At 37.3% G+C, this 8,559-nt stretch overlaps 1 pseudogene; it reads right to left on the reverse strand.

Moving 5' to 3' along the window:
• Nucleotides 1-242: 242 nt before the first annotated feature.
• Nucleotides 243-5,852, reverse strand: LOC142629129 (toMV susceptible protein tm-1(GCR26)-like; annotated as a pseudogene).
• Between the last annotated feature and the right edge of the window lie 2,707 nt (nucleotides 5,853-8,559).

An 8,559-nucleotide genomic window follows, 5' to 3' on the forward strand; every position in this document is an offset into this window, starting at 1 on the left:
TAGAACATACACTCAAATCTCTTGGTCAGTTTAATACAACATTTTGTTTCGAAATTTGATGTTTGGAAAAAAAAAAAAAAAAAAAATCTCTATTCCTGGAAAAGTTGTAAAGAATTTAATTTCCTTTCAAATGAAACCAATTTCAAGCCAATCAAAACTAATTTCTACCATAGAGAAGGTAAATGATTACTTCAACAAAGACACAGAAGAAATGTTAATGCTAGTGTGCGATCACACACACAAAGGACAAAGGAGTGGCTAATTAAAAGCATTTCATGCCAGTGTATAAAGAAGCTAAATTCAGAATTAAGGAAACACCAAAACTTCACAACAGTCTTCATAACAAGAAGCAAATACTTCTTAGATTTTAAATACAAAGCACAATAACATTAGGATTAATTCTATGTGCAGCATCAGCTATAGCCTGAACGCGAACTACACTTTCCTCCATTGATACAGATGTTTGTGCATCTATGGAGCCAGATGTTGAGTCCCATATGGGCCACTAGGATATCAGTCCCCGCCTTTGCCATCTCTGCAGCTTCATTTTGGTTAAAAGCATACGTTGTCAAGAGACCCAATTTATTTGCTTTTTCATTCATCTCAACTTCTAAGCTGATCATTAAAACAAGAAAAATAATAGCTTTAATAGGCACAAAAAACACCATAATGGTATAAATGAGGGTAAAAATTTCTGTGAGGGCATACCCATATCCCATTCCTGTTTCTTCAAGATTTTGTCTGAAATTACCATCAAAGAGCCCAACAGTTGGAAAATTTTGCACCCCAGAGAATCCAATAGACTCCACCAGCTTTAGGAAGTAATCCATTCGGCGAAAAGGATTGGTAGCACAGACTCCAGCAAGAACTGGTACCTCCTTCACCACCTATACATGCTTGTAAGCTCCATGTCAGTAACAAATTTTACAAAAGGGGGAGCTGAAATTGACTTAGAAACATAACCAAGCAGGTCTTTTGATGATTATTTTAAGTTATATTGGTCATCCCATAAAATACAAAATACAAAATACAAAATACAAAATATATATATATATATATATATATGTATGTATGTATGTATGTTTGTGTGTGTATGTATATATATATATATATATATATATATGTATGTATGTGTGTGTGTGTGTGTGTGTGTGTGTGTATATATATATATGAGTGGACATAGAAGATAACTGAAACAGAAATAAGAGTTAAAATAAATATAAAAAAAAAAATCTATTAGGCAAATAAAATGTTGATAATCGACCAAATGATCTTATATTAAAACATATTACCTCTACGGTCTGAATCCAATTGATTGAACTTTTGGTATAAATTACAAGTTACAAGAAGGATGTTCAACTCTTCTATAATGATCTGAAAAATTCTACAAATTTCAAGTTCTTAATTCATAGGATTCAAACGTTTCTTTTGAGTCAGACGTTGGTTAAAATTGCCATAAACTGGTGATGATCCGCTGTCCCTCTTATATAACATGGTGACTCTTAGTTCCCTCAACGCCTTTTATGACCAAAATTTTGAACTTAAGTTTGAATAAATGCTTAGTAACGTAAGTGAAAGTTAGCAGAAGTTTAGGACAGTGTTTCCAGATGATTTAATAAAAAGCTTCCTAATAAGGATCTCTCTTGTAAACAACTTTTAATTCAAGAACAACTTTTAATTCAAGCAAGCAGTTGAAACTTACTGGTAACACTTCATTGGCCATGTCAAGTACTATAGCATTTGCATCAGCAAAAGGCAACAAGCCAGCTAAGGAGCCCCTTCCGGCCATGTGAAAGCGACCTGAATTGTACAACACTTAAGATCAACACCACCAGCCTCCTCAAACTTTGCAGATATGCCTGTCCCTGCACTAGCTCCTATTATTGGAACTCCCTTACTTGACCTGGTTCTTTGTAAAGTTACTGTTGCAAAAATAGTTGGTAACTGGTTAGCTCTGAGTCCACCATGAAAAAGAACAACATCTACCCCTTACTACTATGGTAGCTGGTAATTGAAACCTTGTGATACAAAAGTAATAAGTTTATTCTTATTTTGCTTTCTTAGTTAATTTGTAATCAAGTTATACATATTGACATGGCTTTTCTCATAATAAAATCTAAATCACAAATTAGACTACTAAAAATGTTTGAAGTAGTAATTGCTGGTTTTTGTGACAGTATATTGGAAATATTAATGGCTTTGTTAATCTTTCATATAATGGATGCTTATGCCATATTGTATTGACTTTGCATTGGCAATTTCCATCAATGTGGTCTAATTCGTACATGCCCTGTCCACTTGAGTGTCTCTTTTTAGAGATAAAATTGGTTGTCAAAAAAATTCAAGTGCCTCATTTCATTGAGCTGTACTTTCATATGTAACATATGAATTCAAGTTCTAAAACAGTAACCTGGTCTTGCACCTGGGAAGTCACTTGGGCTGTAGAGAATGGTCCCAAAGCTTGATGAATTCATCTTGGAAACAGTATTTTCCTGAAATTTTTTGATTGGCTTCAGGGCTAGCAATTTGCAGAAAACTGGAATCCTTAGAATTGAGTCGACCAATGCATTTGCAAACTCAGAGTCATTAATATGACAAGGATACAAATTCACCTATAAAACATGAACAACTTTTAATTGAACAAGGTAAACAAGGATATTTAAGCGCAAAGAGAAGGTTGAAATTGTGACACTGATAGAATCAATTCAATTCAAGAAAAATAGAGAGAAAGTTGAGTAGTTCTTACTTCTTAGAGGGAACATTCTGAATGATTCTTTACAATTCATATAATCCCCTTTATAGGCTTTACAATGCCAATTCCATTACACTGAAGCTACTGCCTAACTGCCAATTAGTTATACCAACTAACTAACTACCTGTAACAACCATACCAGAATAACTCCAGCTCAGCATAACTAACTCCCGCTCAGCATGACTGACTTCAGCAGCTTCAGCTCCTATCATTTCCTTCCCCTTAAGAAAGACCTTGTCCACAAGGTCTATGCAAGATTTCAAGTACCTTCCCAGACATTCTAATAGTTGTAACTTCAGTTTGAACAACATACTACATAAGCAAACATAACAATTCCAGCTGCATAAAGCAATTCAAAGGCACAATTCCACTACAGCACACCAGCTGTGCACAACTAATTCTGCACTACCATCACCAACAACATATTCCAAATCACTACACATCACCCCTCCCTTCAAAGGACCTTGCCCACAAGGTGAGGGAACTTATTCTGGAGGAAGAACAAAGACTCCCAAGTAGCATCATCTGGAAGTTGGCCCTGCCACTAAACCAGAACCTCAGTGATGGATCTAGTCCTCAACTACTTAGATTGAGTTTGAAGGATAGCAATAGGTTCAGGATTGAACAACCCATCAGCATCAACAGGTGGAAGAGTAAAAACTGCATCCCAGTCACTTACAATAGATGTAGGCATGCCATGCAATCTAAAAACTTCTTTCATGAACGCAGTAGCTACCATAGTAGCTGTGTAAGGATGGGATAGAGGTAAGAAATGCACATACTTTGTGAGCCTATCAATCACTACAAAAACAACCTCATACCCCATGGACTTAGGAAGGCCGTCTACAAATTCCATACTAATGTCAACCAAAGGCTTGACAGGAATGGGAAGTGGCTGTAATAACCCAGCAGGTTGATGTGTCTGCCTTTCTTTGACATGTCTCACAACATTTGATATGGGACTTGGCATCTGATTTCATACCTCTCCAAAAAAAATCTTGTTTCACTCTATGTAGAGTCTTCAGATAACCCGAGTGACCCCCAAGGGGTGAGTTATGCATGTGCTGTAAAACCAGAGGTTTTAAAGGAGAAAGAGAACTCGTACAAAATAATACCATTATGCAAAGAGAACCCTGCAGGTGAATTATTGCTAGTAAAAGAAGCAAGTGCTGGTATTCCTGCTCATTAAGATAACTGTCCTGTAAAATGCTCAGCCAAGAAGGACAAGGGAAAGAAATTAAAAACAAGGCCACATTCTGGTTAGCATACCCCAAGTCACTGTCTTCATCAGTGTCAGCAGAAATTGAGACCATGGAATTAAGAACACCTTCCATTCTTCGAGATAAAGCATCAGCAGCCTTATTGTCCCTACCCTTTTTATACTCAACCACAAAAGAATATCCCCAGAGCTTCGTAATCCAATTTTGTTGAGCAGGTGTACCCACCCTTTGTTCAAGAAGAAACTTCAAACTTTGGTGGTTAGTTTTGATGACAAAAGGTTTCCCTACCAAGTAAGGTCTCCATTTTTTTACTGCCTTCACCACAGCCAAGAACTCCTTCTCATAGGTAGGGAGGTGCAAACATCTACCCTTAAGGGCTTCACTATGAAAAGCTAATGGCCTTCCTTCCTACATAAGAACAACACCTAGCCCCACACCACAAGCATCACATTCTACCACAAACAGTTTTGAAAAGTCAGGCAAAGCTAGAGCTGGAGGTCTTGAAACAGCTAATTTGAGAGCATTAAAAGCAGATTTAGCTTGTGAAGTCCGCTGATATGCTTCCTTCTTCAATAAAGCATTCAAAGGGGCTGCTATGACACCAAAACCCTGAATAAACTTCCTATAATATTTAGTTAACCCCAAGAAACCCCTCAATGCCTTCACAGACTTAGGACTAGGCCATTGTAACATAGCTTTAGTTTTCGTAGGGTCAATTTTGACCCCTTGACCTGAAATAATATGACCTAAGTACTCCACCTCTACACAACCAAAGGCACACTTGCTTTGCTTTGCATATAATTGATTAGCAAGTAAGATGGTTAAAACAGCCCTCAAATGTTCCACATGATCTTCTAAGGTCTTGCTAAAGACTAATATATCATCAAAGAAGACCAAAAATGTGATTCATCAATGATTGAAAAGTAGATGGAGCATTAGTTAATCCAAAGGGCATAACTAGAAATTTAATTCATAGTGCCCTTCATGGGTTCTAAATGCGGTCTTAGGTATATCAGAATCTTCCATTTTAATTTGGTGGTAACCAGATCTAAGAACTAACTCAGAGAAAATTGTAGCACCACCCAATTCATCAAGCAACTCGTCCACAATTAGAATAGGATATTTATCCTTATTAGTAGCATGATTTAGAGATCTATAGACTCAACACATATTCTCCAACTATCATATGCTTTTCTCACTAGTAAGACAAGAGAAGAAAATGGACTGTGACTCACTTTAATAGAACCAGCCTCAAGTAAATCATGCACAATTTTTTCTATTTCAGACTTTTGATAAAAAAAATGTTTTGATAAGTAAGAAAGAAGTATATTCAAGAAGCTGCTTTATGCAAGAAAGGCACAAAGCAAACCAAAAATTACAGAGAAAAAGAAAACAAAACAGAAAATTAATTACAAAGGAGAAGAGAGTTTAGGAATAAGGGGAGAGATTCACTAGATGTGAGCCTCCAAGCCTGAGACTAGTCAAACAAAGAGCCACTGAAAGAACAAGGCAGCTGGTCTCTGGAAGACTTTTGATCAAATGGATACCTGTAAGGCCTTTTGCAAATGGGTTGAGTGCCCTCCTTTGACACAATCTGGTGTTCATGGCCTCTGTAAGGTGGTAGATCAGTGGGTAGAGCAAAGACCTTGCTGAATTCTTGCAGCAAGTTGTCAATCTCAGCATGTTGTTGAACTGGTTTTGCAGTTGATGATCTGCAACAGTTGGCCTTTCTTGATGGTAGGCTTGAAGAAAACATCAGCATCTTGAAGAGCAGACCAGACGGTCTTTATCCTTGAAGCAAAACTGGTTTCCCCTGCTGAATGAACTCCATTGTTAGCTTCTTGAAATATCATTGAATCAAGCCCAAAGTGTATAACCATTGATTCCCCAAAACTACATCACAGCCTCCCAAAACCAACACATTCAAATCTAACAAGAAATTAGTGCCCTGTATTTTCAAAGGAACTTAATGACAAGCTTCCTTTGTTCTTAACATAGCTCCATTAGCTACCTTCACCTCAAAACAGTCTGCAGTAGATAAAGGTAATTGCAAGGACATCCACATAGACACATCCAAGAAATTATGAGTGCTACCAGAATCAATCAAGATTATCATTTCCTGGTTGTTAATCCTTCCCCACACTCTCATAGTACCTGGTGATGGACTACCAAGCAGAGCATAAAGAGTAATTTCAACAGTCCCTTCTACTATGGCTTGTGAACTTTCCAAATGGTCACTAACTTCCTCCATTGACTCATCCTTAGGATCTACCTCATATGAACAGGTCAATTGTTGTTGTAACCCTTCCAACAAAAAGACTCCAGGGGTTTCACATTGGTGACCAACAACCCACTTATCATCACAATGAAAACATGAGCCCCTCTCCTTCCTTTCCTCTATCTGAGATGGTGATAGCTTCTGAATTGGCAATTTCGCACCCCTAGCTTCATTCTTGATCAATGGTGGTGGACCAAAAATTAATCCCTTCTGATTATCATTCCATGGCCTTATCTTCTTACTAGCTGGAAGGTATTCTTCCTGGATTTTTGCAAGTCCAAATGCTGTGTTCAGATTCTGAGGATTCAACATTCTCACTCGCAACCTTATTTCATCCTTCAACCCACTCAGAAAACAGCTCAGCTTGTGCTTCTCAGAGAGTTCCTTGATTCGATTAGACAAACCCTCAAATTGGCCTTCGAGATAGCTACTGAACTCACTTGTCTTAGCCTTGTTAGAGGGTCATCATAGGCTGATGCACCAAACCTAACATGTAAGGCTCTCACAAATGCTTCCCAACTCTTGAACTGCCCAGATTCCTCAGCATCCTGAAACTATACCAGAGCTTCATCTTCCAGATGATATGAGGCCAAAAAAATTTTCTGGTTAGGTAGAGTATTGTATATTTGGAAAAATTGGTGAAACTTAAAAACCCACCTCAATGGATTCTCCCCCTTGAATTTATGGAACTCCAGCCTTACAGCTTTTGGAATAACAGTCAAAACTGATTTTGAACCACCTGGAAATGAAAGTCTTTGCTGCCAACGATGCCCAGCTTCTATAAAATTTTGCATAGTCTCGGATAAGGTTTGCAACACACTAGTCACTGCATCCAACTTTTGATGAATCTCATGCATCTCAGCTTGATGAGGCTCAGTTGTCTTTGAAAGTGCATTCACCTTATCAATAAGAGCAGACAAGGATCGAGTTTCTATCATTGTGACAAAACTAGGCTCTGATACCACTTGATAGAAACAATTCAATTCAAGAAAAATAGAGAGAAAGTTGAGTAGTTCTTCAAAGGAACTAGGCCACCGAAGGAAATTGCAGACGAGAGAGAGACAAGTGAATAGAGAGAAGTTCTGCATCAATATTCTGAATGATTCTTTACAATTCATATAATCCCCTTTACAGGCTTTACAATGCCAATTCCATTGCACTGAAGCTACAGACTAACTGCTAATTACTTATACCAACTAACTACCTGTAACAACCATAACAGAATAACTCCAGCTCAGCATGACTGACTTCAGCAGCTTTAGCTCCTATCAGACATGCTCTAGTCAATGAGCAATAATGATCCTGTCGATCTTCATTTGTCTGAATAAGTCTTTGTGGTTCATTTATAAGAGTAGTAGTAGCCTCAAGATCATAAAAGGGCATCCCTTGCACATCCAGAGCAGAGAAACCCTTTTGTGGCAGGCAAACGCAGATCTTTGATGATGACTTGTATAGTTTGTTTGCTATAAATTCAGCAAATCCTTTGTTCTCATCTGGCATAGTTCGCATCAGTGAAACCTAAAAATGGCAATATAGATTCTGTCATACACACTATGATATATAATTTATCAGAGCTGAGGATGTATTAGACAGTTGCTATGGCATAACACATGAGATTCCAATCTTCCAGCAGAGAAACAAACAAAGATCAGAGACTTTGTTTTTCCATTAGAATCACAAGGAAAATGAAACCACTTTTGTCATATGCATAGATTAACATTAAGACGATAAATTTTGTAGTATGTTGAAAATTGAAGCACTCAAATGCCTAAAATAATGCCAGAATAAAATGACAAAGATTAAAGAGAAGAATAAGGGTTGTAGAGACTCATCACCCGCTTATTATGCTCATGAATCTTTCTTTGCTGAAAATTAGAATAAGGGTTGTAGGACTAATGGGATCCTCTTCTCTATAATGGCATCAAAGCAGGAATCTTCACAAGCCATGGCCCCTCCAACTAAATAGTCTGCGACCTCTGTTGTTGTGATGTCCAAAACACCCTAAGTAAAATGAACAGGCAAGAAAGTAAATATATAAAAGGAAGAAGCCATTACCAAGCTGGGGGGAAAAGGATTTAAAAAAATAAATAAATTTAAATCACAGAGAAATTATAAGGATTAAATAATCTGGCTCCACCAACTCAACCCATAACGAACACCTTGACAGACTGAATAAAAGAAAGATATATGAGTCAGAAAATATTCTATACATGCAAAGAGAGTCAATTAAAGATTTCTTAATAGATGCATGCCATTATAACATGATATGACACAAATGTAAGTTTGAAAATTTAACATCAGCTCTTAAG

This window comes from Castanea sativa, chromosome 3 (genome assembly GCF_040712315.1).
Source record: "Castanea sativa cultivar Marrone di Chiusa Pesio chromosome 3, ASM4071231v1".
In the NCBI taxonomy this organism is placed as follows: domain Eukaryota; kingdom Viridiplantae; phylum Streptophyta; class Magnoliopsida; order Fagales; family Fagaceae; genus Castanea; species Castanea sativa.